General features: G+C 41.7%; 1 protein-coding gene across 1 annotated transcript in view; it reads right to left on the bottom strand.

Annotated features, from left to right (window-relative positions):
- Positions 1 to 24236, bottom strand: part of LOC309704599 (ectonucleotide pyrophosphatase/phosphodiesterase family member 7-like) — an 88549-nt gene that overhangs the window by 33138 nt on the left and 31175 nt on the right. The window contains exon 2 of the mRNA XM_082529843.1: positions 22906 to 22954. The gene's annotated coding sequence lies outside the window, so the exon portion shown is untranslated. The remainder of the gene's footprint in view (positions 1 to 22905; positions 22955 to 24236) is intronic.

The following is a 24236-nucleotide window of genomic DNA, read 5'->3' as shown; positions in this document are numbered from 1 at the left end:
TATTTTGATAGGGTCAGACTCTGACAGTTTGAATCACAACTAGCTACGCACCACTAGTTTTTGCATTTATTTTCTTTTTGCGTTATTCATAAAACTGGGCTAAGTCGTGCCTCAAACAGGAAAATGAAGGAAATATCACTTATAATGAATAAGGTGTGGAATAAAAGTACAGAATTAGGGGAAAAAACAGCCTCAACAACAATAAAAAAAACTCTTTCTTTTTTCTTTTTTTTTTTTGCATTGATAAAATATTTATCAAGTGTAGCAAGCGGACGAGAGACTGGTAGAATATCTTTATTATCACGACTGTTTCCTTCTAAAGAATATGAAAACATGTTGAGCAATCCACCTTCCAATCTTTTTTCCATGGAGACTTTCAAAGTTCATATCCAAACCATCCACTATCTAAAGAACACGTGGCGCCTCTCGGTGAAGCTTATCAGCAAACATACTCCACTTTCCAGTTGGTGTTGTCCCGCTGTTTATCTGTTTAGCACTCTGAGGTATCATTCCCATCGTACGCCTTGTCTCTCACTGATGAATGGTTGCGCCCGGTGACCTGCCTCCCCCCTCGCCGGTGACGGCGCGATGTAGGGTCGACCCACGGAGGTGGGAAGCAAGGTGGGGACACTGAGACAGATGAAGGGTCAGACGTGTGCGCCGAGATGCGTCTCCTCTGGGTCTCCTTCACCTCGTGCTCTCGTCCCACACCAGCCTTTCATTCTAATCTGATGATAATGATATTTGCTCAGGACGACCTCTGCTTGCACAGTGTAATTACCCCCCCAGCTTTCTATGATCTCACCTATTGGAAATCGATGGGCCATAAGAGGGCCCCATCAGGGCTTATTATTATCACTGCTCGCTTTTCGTTACAGCGCGATCAGATTTAATATGTTGTCGAGTTTTTTACTGCATGTTTTTCCCCCTTTTTAAGTGTGGTGAAGTAGCTAGTTTCATCCAACTAAATCTCATGCAGAAATGCATGTTTTACACTATAAATTAATTTCTCAAAGGTCCAGCGTCCTACTTTGAAATTATATAAAGTAAAAATAAAGGTATCTGCATTTTTAAGGATGTTTTTATTCCTTTTTCACTTCACTCATCGCGCATACCAAAACAGCTTTGGCGGATATTGTTGAGTGTTATTTTTGTCCCCTTAATAGCACCTTTGGCTTCGTCGTACTCAGCACTTCCACACTTGTCCGTGCATTTGTGAGTGGACGCCTATTTAAATCAGTTAGGTGAATCTGCTCTCAATGACTCCCTCCATTAGCTACTCATCCAGGGTTAAGTACCCTCTGGAACATGTGGCAGTGGCCATCAGGTGACCCTGCCTCTGCACTGCTTTGATTGAGACACTTCAGTTGAGGCCTTTCCGCCGTGACCTTCTGAAAGCCCGCTGCAAATAGACCTTTCTTGTATTGCCAAGGGTATGCGTGCGGTCCGCTGATCTGAACATTATTGCTACTACTTCAGCCTTATGAAACCCAAACTTGTTATTTCAAGAGCAGAAGCAGTGTCTTTGTAGTGACCTTCGAGCTTGTTATTGTCAGTCTTGTCAAAGAGATAAGAGGATCACAGGTGAGATTTCATCAATGAAGTTAAGCGAGAGCAAAGTTAAGGCACGCTTTTTGGACTGAGGGCCGAGCTCTGTTATAGAATTAAACAATGACAATTTGCTTTGTTTCTGATCAATTCTAGGTGAGAGGTCTGTGAAGGTGTTTGTTGTTTATTTGCTGTTAAGATCGGGTCACAGTTTGAGTTGCTTCTCTTAAGTCTCACTCTGAGCTTCCTTGAGCAGCAATTTCCTTTTATTGACCCCTGCAGTGCCTACAGAGGTCAGTGCCTGACTCTGTAAACATCTAGGAGCTGTCATGGTTTTATGAGCTAAAGGCACCTAATAACATAGCAATCAGCATTTAAGACAGCACATTTAAGCACCGCTGCACTTTGAAGCAGAACGAAAATGCACGGCAGAGCCTCTGAATCACGCTATTTTAAGTTGTAAGGTCAGAAGAGGGATTCTGACGAAACAAAGATGTGTATATTTTTTATAAAGAGGCATTACAGCGAAACGATGAGGGTCGGCGGATGAAGCCGAAAGGCTTCCAGGTGGTCGTTAACGACATGAATTGGTTGTGAAAATATATTTTTAGCACAGGACAGAAAAGGTGACAAAGGAGGATGGGTGGAAGTGATCGATATGTTTGTGCAAAGGGCAGAGGACTGCCGAGACACAACAGTGGAAGTCATGAGTGAAGCAGTCTCTCAAGGGGACGGCAGGCTCAGCCAATGTGGAGACACAACAAATGAGGAAACGGTAACAGAGACATGGCTGATGAGCAGGGTGTGCGCTGGGAGTGTGGGGGTGTCACAAAGTGACAGAAAATATTTGTTATGAACAAACTGAACTTCAGAGCAGGTTTACAGTACAAACACTGAAAACGGACGCAATGCAAAGACGTGCAGTGCTGTGCAAAAGACTGGAGACGCTCCTCATATTTTAAGGGAAAAATGCGAGCATTTGTTGAAATGTGCAAATATAAATGTAAAACGTGGCAAAAACCAGAGCTTATACAGTTTTAAGAGATTGAAATAGGGTTTTCATTTTTCTTTAACAGTCTGAGCCAGGGGTGTCGAACTCCAGGGCTCGAGGGCCGGTGTCCTGCAGGTCTTAGATGTGTCCTCGATCCAGCACAGCTGATGTAAATACTCCTCAGCATGTCTTGAAGTTTCTCCAGAGTCCTGGTAATGAACTAATCATTTGATTCAGGTGTGCTGACCCAGGGTGAGATCTAAAACCTGCAGGACACCGGCCCTCGAGCCCTGGAGTTCGACACCCCTGGTCTGAACTCTCTTGGGCAGATGGAATTCTTGAGGAATTGCTCTCCAGGGTTCATGAACCTAACGCTCTTTGGTGTGGCTTTTCCTCAGGACTAATAGGAAGGTGGCATGGCCGAGTATCACTGTGCAACATACTGAATCCAAAGTTGTCCAAAAGAATAGAAAAAAGTGCTTTGGTGAATGAGTTGTAGAACCAGTCTAGTTACTATTTACTCTTCTTTGGATGTTGGCTGCCTTTTCTTTGTCTCTTCGTCAACATGATCCCACACTGCTTCAATATTGTTTCAGTCTGGGCTCTGGGAGGCCAGTCCATGTACCATTGTGCGTTTTATATCCAGGTATGCTTCGGCTGAATTGGGATCATTGTCATGCTGAAAAATGAAGCAGATCTGATGGTTCAAACCACAGCAGAGCCTCCATCGTGTTTTTAGGTGGCTGTAGACACTCACTGTTGACCTCTTAAGACATAAAGAAATTTTTCTTTATGATATTCCCTTATTCCTTTTTTGGCAATACTTCTATTTAAAATTTGCCAATCTGACACATTACCAACTTTAAATTATTAGTTGAGCTTTTACTCTAAAAATATCAGTAATAGTAAGCTCAGTTTCACTGTCTCTGCAGAAATTAGATTTTGATGGTGTTTCACTGATGAGCCACATTCCTCATTTTTGCATAATTCATAGTGACCCAGCTCTCAGTGTTTGTAGACAAACCAATTTCTAACAACTGATTTCTCACACAGTTCCTGTTTCAAAGCAACCCGTATACCGGCAACCTTTGGTATTTACTGTATTATTCTCCGACGCTGAGCGCGAGAGCGTCCATGCATGTGTGTATTTCGCTCAGCTGTGACTGGTTAAGTGATTTCTTGAAGGGCTTTAGAGCGACCATTTCATTTTGGCACCTAATAACAGTCAGGTCACACTGTGCCCCAGCTGATCCTTTTTGATATGGTCCGTGCACTTGCCCAAGCCCTCTTTCACAGGTGCCAATCATTATAATCAAGACTCTGCTCCCCCCGCCTCCAGCCCCAGCACCCATCTCTACCCCAACCTCTGTGGGTTCACGGTGGCTTCACAGCAGTTGCACTGAGGAAGAGGAGAGTTTAATCTGGGCCCTGTTTGGGCAATAGGCCACATTCTCTGACCCTTGCTGACACTATTTGGTAGCTTTATTTACCATTTACTTTTTTGACATATATTTCTAAATGAAGAAACCTAACCCTATCACTCAAAATTTCTGATGAGAACTCAAAGCTTTGCTTCTTCATCCATGTCTTCAGAGAGCTACGAATACATCCTCCCACACCAAGGCAGTCACTGTGCCGTAGGGCTCTGTGACAGCAAGAACTAATGGTTTTGAAAGCTGGAGCTTTCCCCATATAAATAAATATATATATATATATATTTTATACTCTAGACACATTTGAGCTGTTGTGGGGATTCAAAGGGGTCACCTAGCAAAGGGTACTGTTTTCAAAAAGGCCAAAGGTGAAAGGCGAGCCTAGTTTCCAGATCCCATGAATCAGTGGTTGCACATTATATTTAGCGAATGGCTGCGTTCGACTTTGCCCTTTTCTGAGATGAATTACTAACTTCATTGCCCTCCCCAATGGACTGGTCAGTGTTAAACCAGTGACAGCAAGACAGAAATCAAATTGAACTCGAGATCAAATCATGGCAGCAAGTGCCAGAGGCTGCCTCACCTTTCAGGAAACCTTGGAGACCAACCGTGTGCTACTTTTTTCTCCCATTCGTTTGATGCTGTTACACGACTGAGGAAACGGTGAAACTGGCCAAACAAGCTCGGTGGTAGTAAAGTCATAATGTATCATCACTGATCTTTTATTGGTCTTTATCACCGCATTTTCATTGCAGGGCATCACATATTGCCTGTGTAGGATGCCACTGGTGTTACAAATATATCTGAAAATACTCACAGCTCTGCTTTGGTGTGAGTAATGTATTTTATACATTTGCCAACCAGTTTGTTGTGGCCAGCACTACAAACAGACTCTATGCAAAACAGCCACTCTCCAAATTGTCCTCAGCCATCGACAAGTAAATATAATCCCAGCATTAGGAGGTAGGAGGGATGTGATGGGCTATGTTAAAAGCCATTTGAAAGCTTTGTGTTTTGCACCTTTGCTTACTTGCGCTTTCCTCTCCGGTTGGGTTTAAACACTGAAAACTGCTTGGTTAGTTTAGAAAAAGATTGTTGTTTGGGTTAAAATACACCCACTCACATTGTGAACCTCTAAATGTTGAAAAATGACGCTTACATAGTGCAATTAAATGTAAGGCCAGTGGGTCTTTTCTAAGTGTTCCTTTGTGACTAGTTGTGGAGTGACAGATGTGTCTCACTATAACCTGAAACACTGTGGCACAGACTCCTTGTCTGGGCCGGTGTTTACATTTTCATTATTTTCATTATTTAGACAAAACATAAACTTGTTTCTCTAAACGGGCCAACCCGTGCGCCGTCTATCCTTCACCACACAGAAGGCTCAAACAGTGGTTTCTTTTTCTTTGTGAGCCATAAGCTGATGACAGTTAATCAATGAAGTTATTTACAAAGCATAATTACAGAAACCTCGCTAACCTTTGCAAGTATATGCCTTCTTACTTCTACATTTTCTTCTTTTTTGAACAATATTCCTAGCTGTTGTAGTTTACTCACCTTTAACCTCTAAAAATAAGTAAGTAATGCATCTGCAGGTTTTCAGCATCAGCTGTTTTATTATCATCCAAGTCTGAACACACTGTAAAAACATGCATCCATCCATTTAATGCTGCGTGTCTGGGTCCAGGCCTCAGGGACAGCAGTCTCTGCAGAGAGGCCCAGATCTTTCTTTCTCTACTGAGGTGTTCCCAAGCCACTCGAGAGATAGTCTCTCCGGTGCGTCTGCCTCGGGGTCTCCTCCTGCTTATTGGACAGACCTGAAGCTCCTCACCTAGGAGGCATCCAGCAGGCATAGCAGTCGGATGCCTAAACCACCCCAGAGTACTGGTGACTTGCCATTGCCAAACTCTAAAGCGCAAATATATCTCCAGAGTAGAAGAAAGTGTTGGATGAGCCTCAGGTTTGCCAAAGCTGTAATCCCACGAGTTTAGTGAGTTTGGTATCTGTTCTGTTTTCTCATAGTTGTCAGAGACATCAAATGTACTACAACACAGAGAGAGATGCACTCAGTGCTGATAGATGTTATGTGATCTTGTTTGGACAGGACTTGAATGTAATGGAAATTTAATTTTTAAGCAAGTACTGCACTCCAGCTTTAAATGCTAAAGGTCTGAATAGTTATGTAGAAAACCAAAGCACTACACTGAAATCTTCGAAATTGAGGTCCCAAAGTGTTAATTTACACATATGTGTTCTTGAGGTCTGCAAGTTGTGTCGAAACCAAAGGTAGAATACCGAAAGTGCCGTGTTTGTGCGAGTACACAAGAGTGTGGTCAAAGGATGCTTTTTCAATTAACATTTAACTCTGGTGCTAAAGCCTAATGAAAGTGCCCTAAACTTTCCTGAAAAAGCCTTTTCTTCACAAAGGCTGTAATGTTTAGTTATTGTTGACATATGAAATAACAGAAGCCCTGCCTTGTAACATGCAGTGCTGTTCAAATATACTGTAGCCTCCAAAATTACACCGGAGCTGAAAGAAAACCTCTAAAACAAACAGGATATACTGGAGGGTGGTTTTATTAGCCTGCATTTGTGTGAGTGTATACCACTTAAAGAGGAGACTCAGCTACTCAAATATTAATCATCCACAACACAAAAAGAGCAGTTTCTCTATTTTACACCAGCAAGTCCTGAGCAAACAACCCAAGACCAGCTATTTCTTTTCTTGTATTAAAACCTGAATTTACAATGTATCACCTCAAAGGGCTACTTATTCATTTATTTATTCATGTATTCAGCCCTGCCAAGGTCCAACCTTCATATGCTTTATGTTTACACTCTTCATGTAACATATGGAAGGGATCCGTGTACTGTCATTTTCCTCCAAATTTATATTTTCTAGTAAAAATAATCAAATATAATAATAAAGAGAAACAATTTAATTAGGCGTCACAAATATTTGACTTTGATGTACGGATATATGTAGTTACTCAAACAACTGTTGCATCTCTGCTTTGCCGATATTTTATTTTTTCTTCCATTGTTAAATCCTGATTGATCAGTTAGTTTAATTAACAAACTTACACATAACTGCAAATCTCGGTCATGAATTTCTTGTCATGAACAGTTCAGGCTGCAGCTTTCAACAGTAATATACATTAATGACTAATATCCTGTTCAATAGTTTGGCAGCAAATTTGCAGTATGATCTAACCAAACTAATATACAACTATCGCTTGTTGCTAGCATTGCATGAAATCAGCAGATTAGGAACTGTAGAAGCAACCACTCTGGACAATCTGCATTGCCTCAGACTGCTTCAGCAGCTACACCCAGCAGCCTGTGAAGCAATAAGTGTTGTACCAGCATTGTGTGCTACTGGAGTATGGATGAGGCGGTGCAATAGAAAGCAGAACATCAGCAAATTTAAAGGCTCATGCAGGACACTGCTTATAATCATCTGCTCTTTGGAGAACCAAAATAGACTACCTGTAGTTACATGAAGCTAGGCTTAACTACCAAATGGGAGATGAGAGGTTGCAGCATAATCATCATAATCCTTATGGGAACCTGGCTAAATCCATCCATTCCAGATGATGCAGTTAGCACCGAGGGGCTAACAAGATTCCAGTCAGCCCTCAGTTTTCCTCTTAGTGGTAAATCCTGGGGTGGCAGTGTGTACATTTACACTAATGAGAACTGGTGCAAAAAAGTTGAACTGGTCTCAAGTCACTGTTCAGAGGCTCTTCTACCTGGCTGGGGAGTTTGCTGTTATCATCACAGCTGTGTGCATTCCCATCAATTAAAATTTTATGGAAGCCCCAACTCTCTGCACCGTTCCATCAGTGACTTGCAAAATACTCATCCAGAGGGTGTTTTCATTGTAGAAGGGGACTTTAATCAGGCCGGCATGAAAACAGTTTTCCCTCATTTCCATCAGTATGTAGACTTTGCAACTAGGGAAAAGAACACACTGGACCCATCCTATTCAAACATAAAGGAAGCATTTAAGGCAGAACCCCACCCCCACTGCAGCTCCTCAAACATCTTTCTGTGATGCTAATTCCTGCATACAGGCCCCAGCTAATCAGAGGAAAAACCCACTGTGAAGGAGGTGGATCTGGCCTGCAGGAGCCATGGATGTATTACAAGTCTGGGACATGTTCAAGGCCGCTGCAACCGACAGTCGGCATATAAATGTGGATGAGTATGCCAAATTTATATCTGCATACATTCAGAAGTGCATGGAAGATGTCTCTATCACCAAGAGTATCACCATATGGGCCAACGTGAACCTGTAGATGACCAAAGAGTGCAACGCTCAAAACACCAACTGGCACTTTTTCAGTTTTCTTGCTACCCAAATCACTCCAAAGAATCTCCTTTGTACCCAAAAAGTGTCCTTGGGCAAGACACTTCACCCGTTGCCTACTGGTGGTGGTCAGAGGGCCCGATGGCGCCAGTGTCCGGCAGCCTCGCCTCTGTCAGTGCGCCCCAGGGTGGCTGTGGCTACAATGTAGCTTGCCATCACCAGTGTGTGAATGTGTGTGTGAATGGGTGGATGACTGGATATGTAAAGCGCTTTGGGGTCCTTAGGGACTAGTAAAGCGCTATATAAATACAGGCCATTTACCATTTATTTTTACCAAAAAGTTGGAGAAGTCCTTTGGATAAGTGACCAAATGTTTCTCCCACTGAAAGCGTTACGTTACAACTTTTTGGGATTTCCTTACCTGGATGTCTGATGATGCAAATCTCCTTTGTACTGCATCTAAGTCTGGAACATCTGGAGGAGAACACAGCTGTGTGGATGCTGTTCATGGATTTCAGTTCACCATCATTCCACAGCACTTGCTGGATAAACTGATTCTCCTGGGCCTCAGCAGCACCCCTATGTGCATCTGCTAGATCTCCTCACCAAGAGACCCCAGTTTGTTCAGGTGGGAGCTCAGTGAGATGATGCGTCTTGAACATCATCTAACAGGAAGCACCAGCTTGTGTCCCGAGTCTACTGCAGTTCAGGTCCACACAGAGAAACTAAAGCTGGTTGACTGGTGCATCGCTCACTGCTTGGCTTTGATTGTTAAGAAAACAAAGGAGATTGCTGATTTCAGGATGAGGGAGCGAAGTCACAGAGCATTTCACATCAACAACACAACAGTGGAGGTGCTCAGCAGCACATGCAACAATAGAGGATGGCCTACATATTTTGTCTTCACCTGACCATAAAGCTCTCTGCAGGACAGGCCAAACATGGACTGCCAACCGGTCGCAGCAGATGGCTGCTCCCCCCTTAGCCTGGTTCTGCCAGAGGCTTCTTCCTGTTAATAGGTAGTTTTTCCTTTCATTGTTGCAAAGTGCTCGCTCAGATGGGGTTGTTTGATCATTGGGGTTTGCCGTGCATTACTGTATTGGCTCTGCCTTACAATATTAGGCACCTTGAGGTGACTGCTGTTGTGATATTCTGCTATATATATGTATAACTGAGTTGAATTGAATAATAAATTCGTTTTAGACTGGAAGTTCCAGCAGAGAGTGGAGGAGATCACTGGACTCCTTTCCCACCTCCAGGTCTAAAGTGTACTGAGTGATCAGAGCAAATAAAATAATGCGTGACCCCTCACACGCCACCACGATCTGTTCTTCCTGACGGCCTCTGGGAAGAACATCTTCTGCTCTTCTGTATTTGGCCTCTACTCTTTATGGTCAAGTTTATCTAATGTGCAGTATATACTGTCTGTCTATTTTCTCTGTCACACACTTTATTTTTTATTTATAATTTATTTATTCTTCCTCTTTTTTCATTTAAAATGCTGAACCACTCTACTTTGAGCCAAGTAACATATTTTCATTCTGATATTCACAGTTTTGGTTCTGGCCGTCTGAGAATATTCTTTCCAGTTTTTACCAAAGAAAAAAAAAGGAATTAGCTTGTTTTCCAAACTCCCTCTGCCATCTGCTTTGACCATAAACTCCAGACAAGAGCAAATAGTTTTGTTTGACTGTTTCAGACTTTACGTTTCCCAATTTTGCTTTAAGTTATAAAGTTATTTTGTTATTTACATTTGGCCTAATAATGATCCTTATTGCTGTTTTAGAGGAGCGGTGCTTCAAAGGATAGTTGCAGATTTCTGTCAGAATCTGCAGATTATACAGTACAAATAAAATGTTCACGTTTCTCCAACGTTGTCTTCCCAACAGTTTCACTGACATCTACACTGGATGTCCAGGAAGCGTTCGCGACGTCTTCTCCGGCGCTGATAATTGGCGTCTGTCTTGTGTCAGTGACGTAAAAGACGGATTTAATGCGACATGACCATTCAAACAGCAGTCGCTTTCTAAAACATCGGATATGTATCGGATTCAGTACCACATATGAAAGCGAACCAGGTCGGATTTGAAAATATCGGATTTGTGCCGTTCACACTGTCATACCATGATCGGATATGGGTCGCATAGGGTCAAAAAAGTCGGATTTGATGCGCTTTCGCCTGCAGTGTGAACGTAGCCTAAGTAGACCTGGCTGCAGTGCCCAGAAAACAGAATTCAGTTGACTGCACTCTGCAATCCCCTGACACATAGTTGTGAGATTTTAGTTAGTTTTAACCTAACTTTGCATTTGCAGGCACATTCACAGAGCCTTGACTTTATGTTGGATTATTGTGCATTTTGACTGCCAGTGATGGTTTATTTGATTGTTTTCATTGACTCAAAAATATGTTTTTCTTCATGTGCCACAAAGCGTTAAACTTATTTTTTTCTCTACTTGGTATTAAAAAAAGACATTTCTGTTTCTATGTGGTGTAAAGAATTAAATAACCTTTAAAAAGGTCAGAATCTGCAGTGGTGCCAGGGTTTTCTCAGTCTGTTTCTACATGTTATGAGTGATGAGTCACTCACAAACACTGTGAGAACAAACAGTTTCAGAAATGCGACTTGGGTCCCTGGTAGTCGGAGGAGTTCAGGTTGTGGTAGCAGCATGGCCTCAACCAGTGTTTTTGCCTTAATCTGTAATTGCATCCAGTGAAGGAGGAATAGCCTCTCTAACGTGACCGGCCATGGAGCACAAGGCCAGAGCCGCCACGCAAAGCCAGACAGAGATGGAGAGATTGAGCAGGAACAGCAAACACAGATGAAAATGAATAAAAAAGAGAAAAGCAAACGGATTGACTTTGGTAAGAGGTCACTTTTGAAAGTCCTCCCAAGTGATTGTTTGAAAGTACCATTTTTTTCTCAGTTCAGGACACCCCAGAGATGTGAAGTGTAAGGTTATAGTATGGCCCAGTGCTCTATATTAATGGTGACTTTGGCTCACCTAATACGGATTCTCAGGGTTATAGCCCCCGGGTGCCTGCTGAGCAGAATGTGAATGCAAAAAGAGCCGATCCCTCTCCCCATCCCCTCCATGGTCACCGGGGCCCCACCAGCCCTCGCTCAAGGTTACAGCCTGGCAGCAATGAAGCCATCAGCACTGATTTTAAATGATACCCTGGACTAGCCACTACTTAATGTATTCTCTCTCCCTTTACTTTTTCTTTAAACTCTTGATTATCCTCTTTTCAAGTTGATTGTGTAATGCGTGATCAGAGGAGTAGCTGAATGGGAAAGACTCATTTCTCCTTGAGTCAGTCGCCAGATTTCCTGCTGGGAAGAAAAAAGGAGAGGTTATGATCAAGGGCCTGCCTTTTAAGCCCCGAGCTATGCGCAGGACGTTTTTGTATTTCAGTGTGTTTCAAAGTGAAGTGAGCCTTGGTGTAAATAATTTTCACATGCTAAACTGCAGGACTACAAGCCTCTGTGTGTCTTAAATATTATTTGCACATTTTCCAGAGAAACTACACGGGGCTACGCTTGGCTGTAATTACACCTTTAGATTTACTGTTTCGGGAAAAGACAGCTCTGTGCTACGCCTGTCAAACGATACCTCTGATGGACATTTTTTGTGTCACTCCCATCTCATTGCTCATGTAGATTCCACTAATGCTTATTTGACGAGTAAAAATGTTATTCTAATGATGGTCGAGGGAGCCGGGTTTTTCCAGGTAGTTGTTATGGAAACTGCAGCTGCAGCTTAACCGTAGGATAAGCCCTCCTTTCTTACCTCTCCCCCATCTTCTCTTCCTTTTCGATCTAGTGAACACAGCGTGTTGGAGTCATTACCAGAGTACAAATGGTTAAGGAAAGAGCCAAGACATGGGGGACAACATTAACACAGATGCCCACAGAATGTGTGCAACCGTTAAGTCGCTTTCCCTGAGCCACAGTCTCGAATGGAGAATTCTCATGTCTTCTATCTGTCTGATTTTCACACATTCTTTCTATTCTTTTAATAAATACATCACAGTTGCAGCAGAATAAAATACGACGAGACTAGGAAGAAGTTTTAAATAATGGGTAAATGGTGAAATCAAGCATCGAGTGATGAAAAATAAAGATAACGGGGCTAAAACTGCAGTTCCTCAAATAGCCACTTGAGGCTGGTTCCAAAAGTGAGACGGTCTCCATACAGCACAACAAACACATGGAGTCTGGTACAAAATCTGTTTTGATCTTTGAATGTTTTCCATGTTCATGTCAACTGTGTAAATTCCACTGAGCTCATCAATAGAGCTGGGCTACTTTCAATTCAGTTCAATTCAATTTTATTTACACAGCGCCAAATCACAACAGCAGTCGCCTCAAGGCTCTTTATATTGTAAGGTCGACCCTACAATAATACATACAGAGAAAAAACCCAACAATCATATGATCCCCTGTGAGCAAGCACTTTGGCGGCAGTGGGAAGGAAAAACTCCCTTTTAACAGGAAGAAACCTCCAGCAGAACCAGGCTCAGGGAGGGGCGGGGCCATCTGCTGTGATTGGTTGGGGTCAGAGAAGGAAGACAGGATGAAGACATCCTGTGGAAGAGAGACCGAGATTAATAACAAGTGTGAATAACCACTTTGACAGGTAGGAGGTGTTTTTTCGTCCAGTTAGTTGATTAGTTTTCATCAGTTTAATTTAGTTTGTGCTGCAGTCCAACACCCTCCCCCCCATTTTTATGTGCTATCACCAATGTTTTAAGAACCTCATTTATTCCTCATGGGTTCAAATTAAAGGTGGAGAACAAAGAGAAGCTTTCTTCGTGAGCTAGTTGCATCCTCTGTAATCTATTTTAAGCCAGCAGGCGCCCGACTGTGATCTCTGTTTACCGAATCAGCTAATTTTCTCTTGGCTCGGCACAAACATGAATCAAATGTGGAAAAAATAAATAAGAAGGTTTGTTTAGACTTTCTAAATGTTATGGTTTAAATACTGATCATGATTCATTTCCTGGTGCTTGTAAGATTAAAAAAAAAAAAAACTTTCCCACTTTACAGCTGCTCTTTTATTATGGAAAATGCCTTTTTGGCAAGTGTGCATGATGTGGTGAATGCTATAGTAACTACTGTGCTGAACTTGTCACACAGCCCACTCATGTTTTGGTGAAATTGCTAAAATCATGCAGTTTTTAAAGACTGTTACTCACTTTTTTTTTTTTTACCAGTAACTTGAATAACTAAATGCAGTTTTTCCCTTCGATGCTTCATTGAATCCACGACTCTGTAGCGCTCTGTCGTCACCATGTAAACGTGAGCATTTCACCCAGACTTGTGAATAATAACACAACAGCGAGGATGATGATGTCATAGTTTAACGTGGAGTCCATCTACACACACACGGTGAAGAGCTAAGAGACAGAGCCGTTACCAAGATGGTGATCTCAGGTAGAGTGGGGGGGAAAAAAATCATTTTTCTAGCATTGAAAACAGCAGCGCTTGTTACTGTGTTACTGTAATCACCATTAAAACCTTTACTGGGAGAAGCTGGCAGGAGTCATCGGTCAAACCACCTGTTCAACGAGCTCCAGCAGGAAGACGAGGGAGCTTTGTAGCTGCTCCCGTCCACTGCAGTTAGTTTTACACAGTGACAAACGACAGTAAAGCTACAAAAGTTCAAATAAAATATGCAGATGAACTGTTAACTTGGTCTGGCACGATGTTTGAACTGGGCAGCTTGCTGGAGGCTGTTGGCAGCCATCCTACTTCATATGGCAGCAACACCTACAACAAGCTTGGATGAATCTAAAGCAGGGCATGGGGTTCATGAGACCATATTTATTTCAAGGCATTATTTTCCAGCTTTAGAATAAAACAATCTAAATGAAATATTATATTAATTAAATTGTATTCATGTTTAAGAATAGTTTGGAAGCCTGGTGCTGGATACTGAATTATTATTAACATTAATTATTGCATGCATTGCTTCTTTTTAACAGTACTGTGCTTGTAATTATTTATTTTTGTATTTATGAAAATGTGTCTTTAAAAAAACATGTAAGTGCAACACAAGGGTGATGTATGCGGGTAAACTATTAAAAACACTGACATTTCCGATGACCATTTCATTTAAAAACTATTTTTCTAAATATTAACTATTGCTCATTAATAAGAAAAAACATTCTTATCTGATTACTCAATTAATCAATGGAAGAAGTGATAGAATACTTGATTACTGAAATAACTGACAGCCACATCCCTATTTACAATATTTATTGCACATTGTTGATTAACAGTTAAATTCCAGAAAGAGTTTACATGTGTGTGTTTATGTAATATCTTCATTTAAATTGCACAGTTGTTCATTTTTACTTATTATCTCGATCTTGTAAGATCATCTTATAGTGTTTATAATCAAAATGCATCAGCTTCTGTTTCTGCAATACACGGAAAATCACCAAAACAGTTTAAAGTAAACTGGCTATTATCAAAAGCAGCACAGAGTGCTTTTGTCCCATTAAAGGTTAAGGGATAATTGAGGGGTGGCTGCAGATGGATAGGAACACAAATAAGCTGCTGTGCATGTGCCACAGCTTTGCAAAGTAATCAATTTAAACCAGATTTTCATTCACATTTTTGCTGTGTTGTTTCACCCATGATATTATAGTGAGCTTTAAATAATAGTTTCACTGTGCAATAACAACAACAAGGCCTAAGCGTTCACATCCATGACACAAACTTCCAAACTAATAGCAGGTCTTTTTTTTTTTACCGCCTTCTAAAATCAGAAGGAGAAACATTTATCCTCTGACAGGTCCTCTTTGTTACTATCTTACCAAAATGCTTGTTTGTATTACTTCAGGCACAAAAACCAACCTGCTGAATGGGACATTAACAATGGGCTCCCCATGTCAAATAGCTAGGTCATGCTTGCTTGACGGAGACCTTTACCCATGTCTTCCCTTCTATGTCACATTACTTCCGCCCTTGCTTCAGACTGATATCTCCTGTAATCTGCATATCTACAAGAGGTCCTTGTCAGGTAAGCATAAATATAGGCCATTTCAGCCATTTGAACAAAGGCTAGATCCTGTCTTTTTTTTTTTTTTTTTTTTTGGTGAGGTCATTTTCTGGGACCAAATGCTCTGCGAGAACAGAACATGCAGTCTATTCTAATTACCAACGTGTCAGATACTGCTGATAGTCAGAGGCATTGGTGTTTCAAAGATATGTACAAGGTGTTTCTCTGTGTCTGTGTTGGGTTTAGGCATGAATAAGACAGGTTTCTTATTCCCCATCTTATCACATATTAAAAAAAAAAAAAAAACCCTGGGTGAATGTTATGTGGTGATGGGGAATATTTTAACCCAAGCTACAGTTTCCTGAACCTAACCAAGTAGTTTGTGATGCCTAAAACTAACCAGCAAAAATGAAATAAAGTCAAAACCTGTGCCTTACTCTACTGCCGGTGCTCTAACATGCAAATGTGAAAGGTGATTGGGAAGTCCAAATATTGCCATTCCTTTGCCTCTGTGCACAGATAGACCGGTACCAGTCCGTGAGTTGACTGGTCAGGCTGCGAGAGTTGAGGCTCAGGTGTGAAATTTATGGTTTTCAGGGTTTTTATCATTAACTCTGTTTCCCGGGTTCTTTTACCGTGTTGTAGTTGTGTGTCTTATTTTGAAAGGAATATTTACACATTACCATAGCGACCAGAGAGCATTAAGGGGCAGAGAGGAGGATGTTACTCTGAACGTTGTTGGCTCATTTCAGGAGGATGTTGCTGATGAGGTTACACAATTACACAGTGAATTTGTGTTTATTATTATATTTACAAAATACCACCGTTTTTGTCTCGGTCGTATCATTTTATTTTGTTGTATTTATCCGCAACACCTTAGAGGACGGTCCGTGAAAATATTATCTGACGTTAAACATGTCAGTGGCACAAAAAAGGTTGGGGACCGCTGCCATAGGATACCATGCATGAACTCTCACTGCATCTGAAACAGGAGCATTTGTGAAGAGAAGGTATTGCGGCACATTTGTGTGTTAAATATTAGGTAAAAGCACTCTCCTTCTTCCTTTCCTGAAGTCTGAGGACTTGTATTACAGACAAAGCAATTAAACCAAACTGTGTTCCTTTTGCGTTCAACTCAAGAGCAGAACATTGTCTGTTCTTAAGCTTACACGTCGGCAGTTGCTCTGAACTCTAAATTGAGCGGTTGAACCAAAGGAGAATCCTTTTGTGAGAATATAATTTGAAACGTAACACTAACCGTACCCGGACGGGCTTGGTGTGTCACTTTAATTAAGCTATTGACCAAATGGACATGTTTTAATTGATGGAAAAGTTGTCAGAGGTTGCTCAAATGATGCTGCAACTGTGAATGTCAGAAACTGCGTCAGGAATTTATTCCAGTTTAGCCTTCTTAGCACTAACACAAGCACTTCAATTAGTCAGTGATTAGAACCTCATATTAAAAAGCACCTTCAGATATGTTCTCTGAACCAGACTTCTCACATTCTCGGAACAGCTCGTCTTTCCCCACACAAATGTTTAATTCAGAAAAGAATTTAGATTGGAGTCGATGAATTTCTCCGCAGATTGAAGGCCAAAGAAAATGTAATTACTGTGAGTAAAAAAGTGGATATTTTGGCATCATTTTTTTCCGATTTTGACACGGCTTATAATAGGATTGAACTGTTTGCAGTGACTAATGAGCTCCATGTGAGATCACTCAAGGTTATAGCCGGCAGCTTCGCAGCTTAATGTGACTTGGTGTGTGACAAGTTCCCTCGGTTTCCATCTAGGCTCTGTGTTACTGAACTTCCACAAACTTGAGCTGAAAGTGTGCTGATGTCAGTAATGATCTCCAAGTAAACCCAGCTAAAATAGCACAGTGACCTCATTATTGTTTCCATAGTTACAGAATGGCAGGGTTACAGTTCCTATCTATAGCGGCGTTCACTTCACACAAAATACTGCGTTTTGACAGATGATAGTAGTTAACAGCTAAATTGCAAAAACGGCTCATGATAATCAGATTTATAGGCAGGAGCCTGCGAGCGCTGCTTGTTTTGCAGCTGGATACTAATGCATTCAACGTGTAAAGCTCAAATCCACAAATTGTGATCAAATTCTCAGACAATTGCTTTGATAAATTGAATATTAGAGCTAAGTGATGTTGGAGAGTTGTTAATAATGGTTTACATCAGTGTTTTGTATCTTGTTTATCAAATATTATCATTAAAATTGCACAAACAATGATATCAATTCCCAGACCCTGAAACTGCTTCGCTGCCACCCACCCACCTATTTCACTTTCTGTGCCAGAGAAAGCATCACACACTTAACTGAACCAGCTGGCTTTGTCAGGCAGGGATCCAAAACATGGATCTATATTTACAAAGTTATATCATTGTACATGAGTTGACTAAAATAAAATGAGACTCGTAATGATACAAGCGCTCTCGGGCCTCTTTTTGTTATTTTTGTGGAAAAATTAAACACATTGAATTCTTTCATGTGAGCGATATGTTATAGCACGGCTTTTACTGGTGAGGCAGCTCTTTTTTTGTAGCTTTATGTTACCCAACCGCGGTCTTGCCTGTTTCCGTTTTGGGTGTTGGGTGACTCATTGTAAACTCAGCTGCAACAAAGGCAGAGGAGAGGCACAGCTGGGGGCGTGTCAGCAGAACTTGGACAGATTGGTGTCAAGAATAACAAATATTTTGGCTTTGTTGTCTGCTGTTTCTAGGTCAGTTGTTTATTCCACAAACTGCCCGTGCATTCTGTAGCGTGCAAGATCTCAAAACCGTGAGACATGCTGCTGTCACAACCTCCTCGCTGTTATGAAATACTTACCTCTGTGACCCACCTATAGAGATTTGCACACATTCAGTCAGGTCCAACAGATGTCTGACAATAGTCAAATTCCGTAGCTGATTTATGTGGTCTGTCATCTAATGCTCCCACCTTTATTGTGGCGTCAACTCCTAGTGGCAATGTCTGCTGCTGGCAGCTGATAATAGACGCACACGTATTGGAGATGGTGGGCAGTGGCTCCTGATTACTGATGAAAGTGTCTTTTATATATGCTGTGTAATTTTACATGTTCTCTTTTTAATTTTGACTAAGGAGGTTTTGTTTAGCTTTTGCCAAATCCAGCCTCTAGAGAGCATCTTTACCAAGCAGCTTAAACCAAGCTGATGGTGGCCACGCTCAGTTTAGTTCAGTTCCATTTATACAACACCAAACAACGGTCACCTTAAAGCATATTATGGGCAACTGATTTGGCGACAGTGGAAAGGAAAAACTTCCTTTTAACAGGAAGAAACCTCCAGCAGAACCAGGCTGAGGGAGGGGCGGAGCCATCGGTTGGGTGAGAGAAGAAAGACGGGTCACAAAACATGCTGTGGAAGAGAGACAGAGCTCTCTGCATTTAATAAGTAATGTTTAAATGCAGAGAAGAAGAAGAAGAAGAAACACCCAGTGCATCATGGGAGTCCCCCAGCAGCCTACACCTATTGCAGCATAACTAAGGGAGGATTCAGGGTCACCTGGTCCAGCCCTAACTATATGCTTTAGCAAAAAGGAAAGTTTGAAGCCTAATCTTGAAAGTAGAGATAGTGTCTGTCTCCTGAATCCAAACTGGAAGCTGGTTCCACAGAAGAGGGGCCTGAAAACTGAAGGCTCTGCCTCCCATTCTACTTTTAAATACTCTAGGAACAACAAGTAGGCCTGCAGAGCGAGAGCGAAGTGCTCTAATAGGGTGATATGGTACTACAAGGTCATTAAGATAAGATGGGGCCTGATTATTTAAGACCTTGTATGTGAGGAGCAGGATTTTGAATTCTGGATTTAACAGGAAGCCAAAACAGGAGAAATATGCTCTCTCTTTCTAGTCCCTGTCAGGACTCTTGCTGCAGCATTTTGGATTAACTGAAGGCTTTTCAGGGAGTTTTTAGGACATCCTGATAATAGTGAATTACAGTCGTCCAGCCTGGAAGTAATAAATGCATGAACAAATTTTTCAGCGTCACTCTGAGACAGGATATTTCTAATTTTAGATTTTTCTACATGATCAAGGACACAACTCCCAGGCTTCCTGACAGTCCCATCACAGGACATGCTTGCAGACATGAGCTCTATCCTCCAACCCCACTCGCAGTATCACTGAAACCAGTTAGATCATATATGCCAAGAAGATCAAAGATGCATGTAGAGAAAGCCCCCCGAAGTCTGGAAGATTGTTAGTTGGCTAGGAGAGGTGCAGAGAAGTGTCAGAGGTATATTAGGATGGCCTTAACTGAGGCTCTAGCCAAACAAAGGCTCACAGCTCTGGTTAGTAAACTGAAGTGCTGGGGCCTGTTCTTCGTACCTCGCTAAGTTAGCTGGATTAGATTGTTGACGATTTCGCGTGATCTTGGATCGTTCGGTTCCCCGAAACTCATTCGGGACTTGCTGTCATAGCAACAGAGCCGTAAGCGTAAACCTGCTGGGGAGCAGGTTTACTTTATGTAAACAGGATTAGATCGCGGCCACGCAGGTATGTCCGCTTCATTTATACGAAAGCTACAGCGATATTCCACCACTGTTTCACCATAAATAAATAACATCAATGTAACTAAAGATAATGCAGCACTTGATCCTTTTATTGATGTCACACAGATACATACAGGTCATTTCCTAAAAAAGGGAAATGTACTATTAACATTCTATTACATGTATGTGATTATTACAGATGTAATTCATATTTCAGAGTAGTAATTGTAAATTACTTCGTGTAATCAAGATGAGAGACCACGGCTATAAAAGCGAAGGTGGATTTGGGAAGTCTGTCGCAGCCATGTCCTGTCCGTTTACGCGAGAAACCCATTGCGGAAGGTGCAAGATTGATAAGGAGAGTCCTCAGAATTCAGCGTATATTGCGGGACAGACAGGATCCTTTAGCTCAGCGCGACAGTGTGCTCATTGAGAGATATCGATATTCCCGTGAGGATATTATTTACTTAACCAACTTGTTGACGAGGGGGTGCAGGACCACCACCTGTCTTTTTTTTGCTCTGCCCTTTTCTTGGTTGCTGTTATGAACAAACAAATAGATTATTTCAGGGTCTCTTTCCAAGAGACGAAAAGCAATATAAGTGATAAATATTACCATTCTGTAGAATATTCTTATATTTCACTTTTACTTGTTCCCATGTTCTAGTGGGTCCTGTTGTGGCTCTAATGTGAAAGGGGATATAATATAACAATATAATATAATGTAATATAATATTGGATAATATAGTGTAATATAATAAATCTATGAATAAATAATAAAGTGACTGAATAGTGGTATTGTCATGCGCTTTGGGTGCCTTGAAAAGCGCTATATAAACCCACTCCATTATTATTGTTATTATTGAATTACTTACGAGTTTAATTTGTCAGCAACTTCCTGCCAGCCCTCTCTCCTTGCTTTTGCAGCCTTTGCAGTGTTCCCTTGCGTTTTAATTAAACTCTGAAACTCCTGAAATCCCTCAATCAAGAGTTCTTGCTCTGCTGCCGGAAAATACCGAGCGCGCCCCTTCGACATTTTCGCCGACCAATCAGCGGGTTGCCGATCAATGTTTCTACTATCGATGCGTAGCCCCTTTTACGACACCCAGTGATGTCACATTACTGCGTCCAGCTGTACTAATCGTCAACAACAGGTGTGTTCGGGGAACCGGATTAGCGAGCTCACGGTTAGCGCGATGGTTTGGTCTTGGATGTGTCATTTGATCTTGGATGTAGTGAGCGACGTACGAAGAACGGGCCCCTGGTCTTCAAAGACTAATCCATCTCATCTGCAAGAGAACAATAGATTGATGAGCTCTCCGCACTTGCGACAGTGAGAAAGAAAAACTCCCTTTTGACAGGAAGAAGCCTCCATCAGAACCAGGCTCAGGGAGGGGCGGGGCCATCTGCCACAACCAGTTGGTTGGGAAACAGGTGAAAAGATGCACCATGGAAGAGAGCCAAAGATTAATAATAACTAATGATTTAATACAGAGTGATGCATAAGCACATATAAATGAGATTGGGTAGTTGAAAAAGAAGTGTGCTGGGAGTGTAGAAGATGATACAGGAGGCCAACTCCAAGGCAATCACACAAGCCACTGTCAGGTGTGGAACACACCGAGGTGATGCACTGCTGTTCTGCATACAAGTATCTGGATGTCCCACAGAACAAAAGCAACTGTGATGAAGATACAAGGAGGTCAGCCACAGTCAAATGCCTTCAGATAAGGCAGACGCTAAGAAGCATGCTCACTGGCAGGAATAAGATCTGAGCTATCAATATATACACTCTACTCGTCATCAGATACCCAGCTGGAATAAGAACAGAGATCCCATTGATGTTAAGACATGAAAACTCCTTATAGTGCATGAAGGTCTCCACCCAAAGTCCAGCTCTACAAGGTTTTACCAGCAACGTAAAGAGGAAGTGTGAGGACTAGTGAGTGCCAGAGCCCCAGTCCAGAGCATCCACAAATAAATCTTTAAGATGTCCTCAGCCCAAGAGTGTCGGATCCATAGAGGGAGAAGTGTACTCCAGCTGACGGGACCCAAGTTTCCGGTTGTGCAATGGTGCCCTGAAGACTATTCAGCACATAGTAGAACAATGTAAGATACAAGCTGGGACAGTGTAAGGGGCACAAGCAAGTGGCTGGGATCGAGTACAGGAACATTTTTGCTGCATATATATTAGAAGTCCCCAGTTCCCAATGGGTTGAGAACAACAGGGCTAAGGTCATCAAGTACCAGACAGCCAAGCTACTGCTGACCCACCAGCAGTGGGACCACTTGTGAAAAAGTGTTGCTAGTGATAATGGAAGGGTTAGGAAGAAAAGTTTAAAATAATTAAGTATACATTTGAGTAATCCCGATGAGTCAACAGGTTCCGATAACTTTCAGCTTATTTTTTTTGGAAGCAGAGAATTCAGTTCAATTCAATTTTATTTATACAGCGCCAAATCAGAACAACAGTCGCCTCAAGGTGCTTTATGGTTGGCCATAAAAGTAGACCCTACAATAATACATACAGAGGAAAAGCCCAACAATAGTATGACCCCCTATGAGCAAGCACTTTGGTGACAGTGGGAAGGAAAAACTCCCTTTTAACAGGAAGCTGGTTCCATAGAAGAGGGGCCTGAAGACTGAAGGCTCTGCCTCCCATTCTACTTTTAAATACTCTAGGAACAACAAGTAGGCCTGCAGAGCGAGAGCGAAGTGCTCTAATAGGGTGATATGGTACTACAAGGTCATTAAGATAAGATGGGGCCTGATTATTTAAGACCTTGTATGTGAGGAGACACTGGTTGAACTGAGGTTCGGCACAGATACCATATAATCATGCAAAGATCCTCTACTAGTCCAAGACTCTGATTTTGAAATGTTAGGCACTGCTAACCAGCTACACCCAGACATTCTCCTCAGCTGTTACCACAGTTGCAGGATGGTCAGGTTACTGTTGTGACAGTCATCAGTGTTACTGAGTTGTATCTTGAGAATCTTTCCTCTTATTAACGACTGGACTCTTCTAAACACTTCTAACCGTTATAAAGCTGCCAGAGGACTGATTGAAGTGGTGCAACACTAACCTCCCCACTATCTCCTGCTGCAGTTCAACATGATGGTGCTGGCATGTATCTACGGGATGAGGAACAGGCAGAGACAGGCAGAAGGTTATTGCTCTGTTATTTAATACCACAAAATATATATTGTGTGGGTGCGCCTCCTTTCCATGCATATCTGCCCACACATAGATGTAGCCTGTGGATAATACTGATGTTTGTGTATTTAAGATAACTCTGGATATGAAATTCAAGAAAAAGCAGCTGAGAAATAGAAACATTTGGGACAAAATAAAAGTGTTAGATTTAAACGAGACCTGTGGCATTTGTGCTTGAACTTCAGGGTGAAAGAGATTTTGTTTTGTATCAGTAAGCTAGTAAGGAAGTAAGCATCAGTGCTCACCAGTGTGCAACTCAACACATGGCTGTAATTTCTCATTTTATAGAATGTAGCAGGACTCCATCTTGGAGGCTCCGATTGAATGCTCCAACCACGCATTGTTGAACTGCGGGTTCAGCTGCAGACAGGTGCTCTTGAATATTCATTCAGGCCCTCACGGATTCTAATCACTGTTGATATGTGTGCACTTTGCAACTGTCAACTATTCAGAAAACAAAATATGTGCCTGCATCAACTGCTTATGAAAATTTATGATGCAGGTAGAAAACGGAGAGTTATCAGTACGTTTCCCTTTAGTTTGCACCAAGGTTGAACAATTAAGTTAAAATATGATGTAGAGGTTTGAATATCTTAATTAAGTGCACAAACCCAATCTAGTTTTATACTTTATAAACACCTTTTATGATTTATATATGAGTTATATAACCGACGCTTTATAACAATTCATGTTCCGTATCGATACGTCTTCGAGGAAAACATACGGGGAAAAGAAATCTCCCGCCTGCTTATGTTAACATGTGTTATGAGTATTTATTAAACTTTATGCTGCTTATGAAAGCTAAATACGGGGGCCTAAAGTAAAATGCAACCGCCTGAACAACCTCTATCTTGTTTTATTAGCTGACTTATCTTCTTTGTGCCAACTGGCGCATAAAGAGATGGAGGCAAAACAACTTCTCATTTGCAGTTTGTCTCCAGGATCTATTTAAGAGGCTTCAAGATGACACTTTCAAGATGCCACAGAACACAACAACTCACACCCACCCACTCACTGTTATGGTGATGTCTATACCATCCCCTATTGTTTGTTCCACTCGATGTTTATTTGGAAAGGTTAGTGCTGAGATGACATTTGTTATTAACAACCTTTTTTTGAGTCTCTTGTTATCTGAGCAGCGCAGTGGACTACACATGACAGGGTTCTGCTACCGTTTTTTAGTTTAAATGATACAGCCGA

The sequence above is a fragment of the Aulonocara stuartgranti genome, assembly GCF_965226115.1.
Source record: "Aulonocara stuartgranti genome assembly, chromosome: 4".
NCBI lineage: Eukaryota > Metazoa > Chordata > Actinopteri > Cichliformes > Cichlidae > Aulonocara > Aulonocara stuartgranti.
This window is presented reverse-complemented; position numbering and strand designations above follow the sequence as displayed.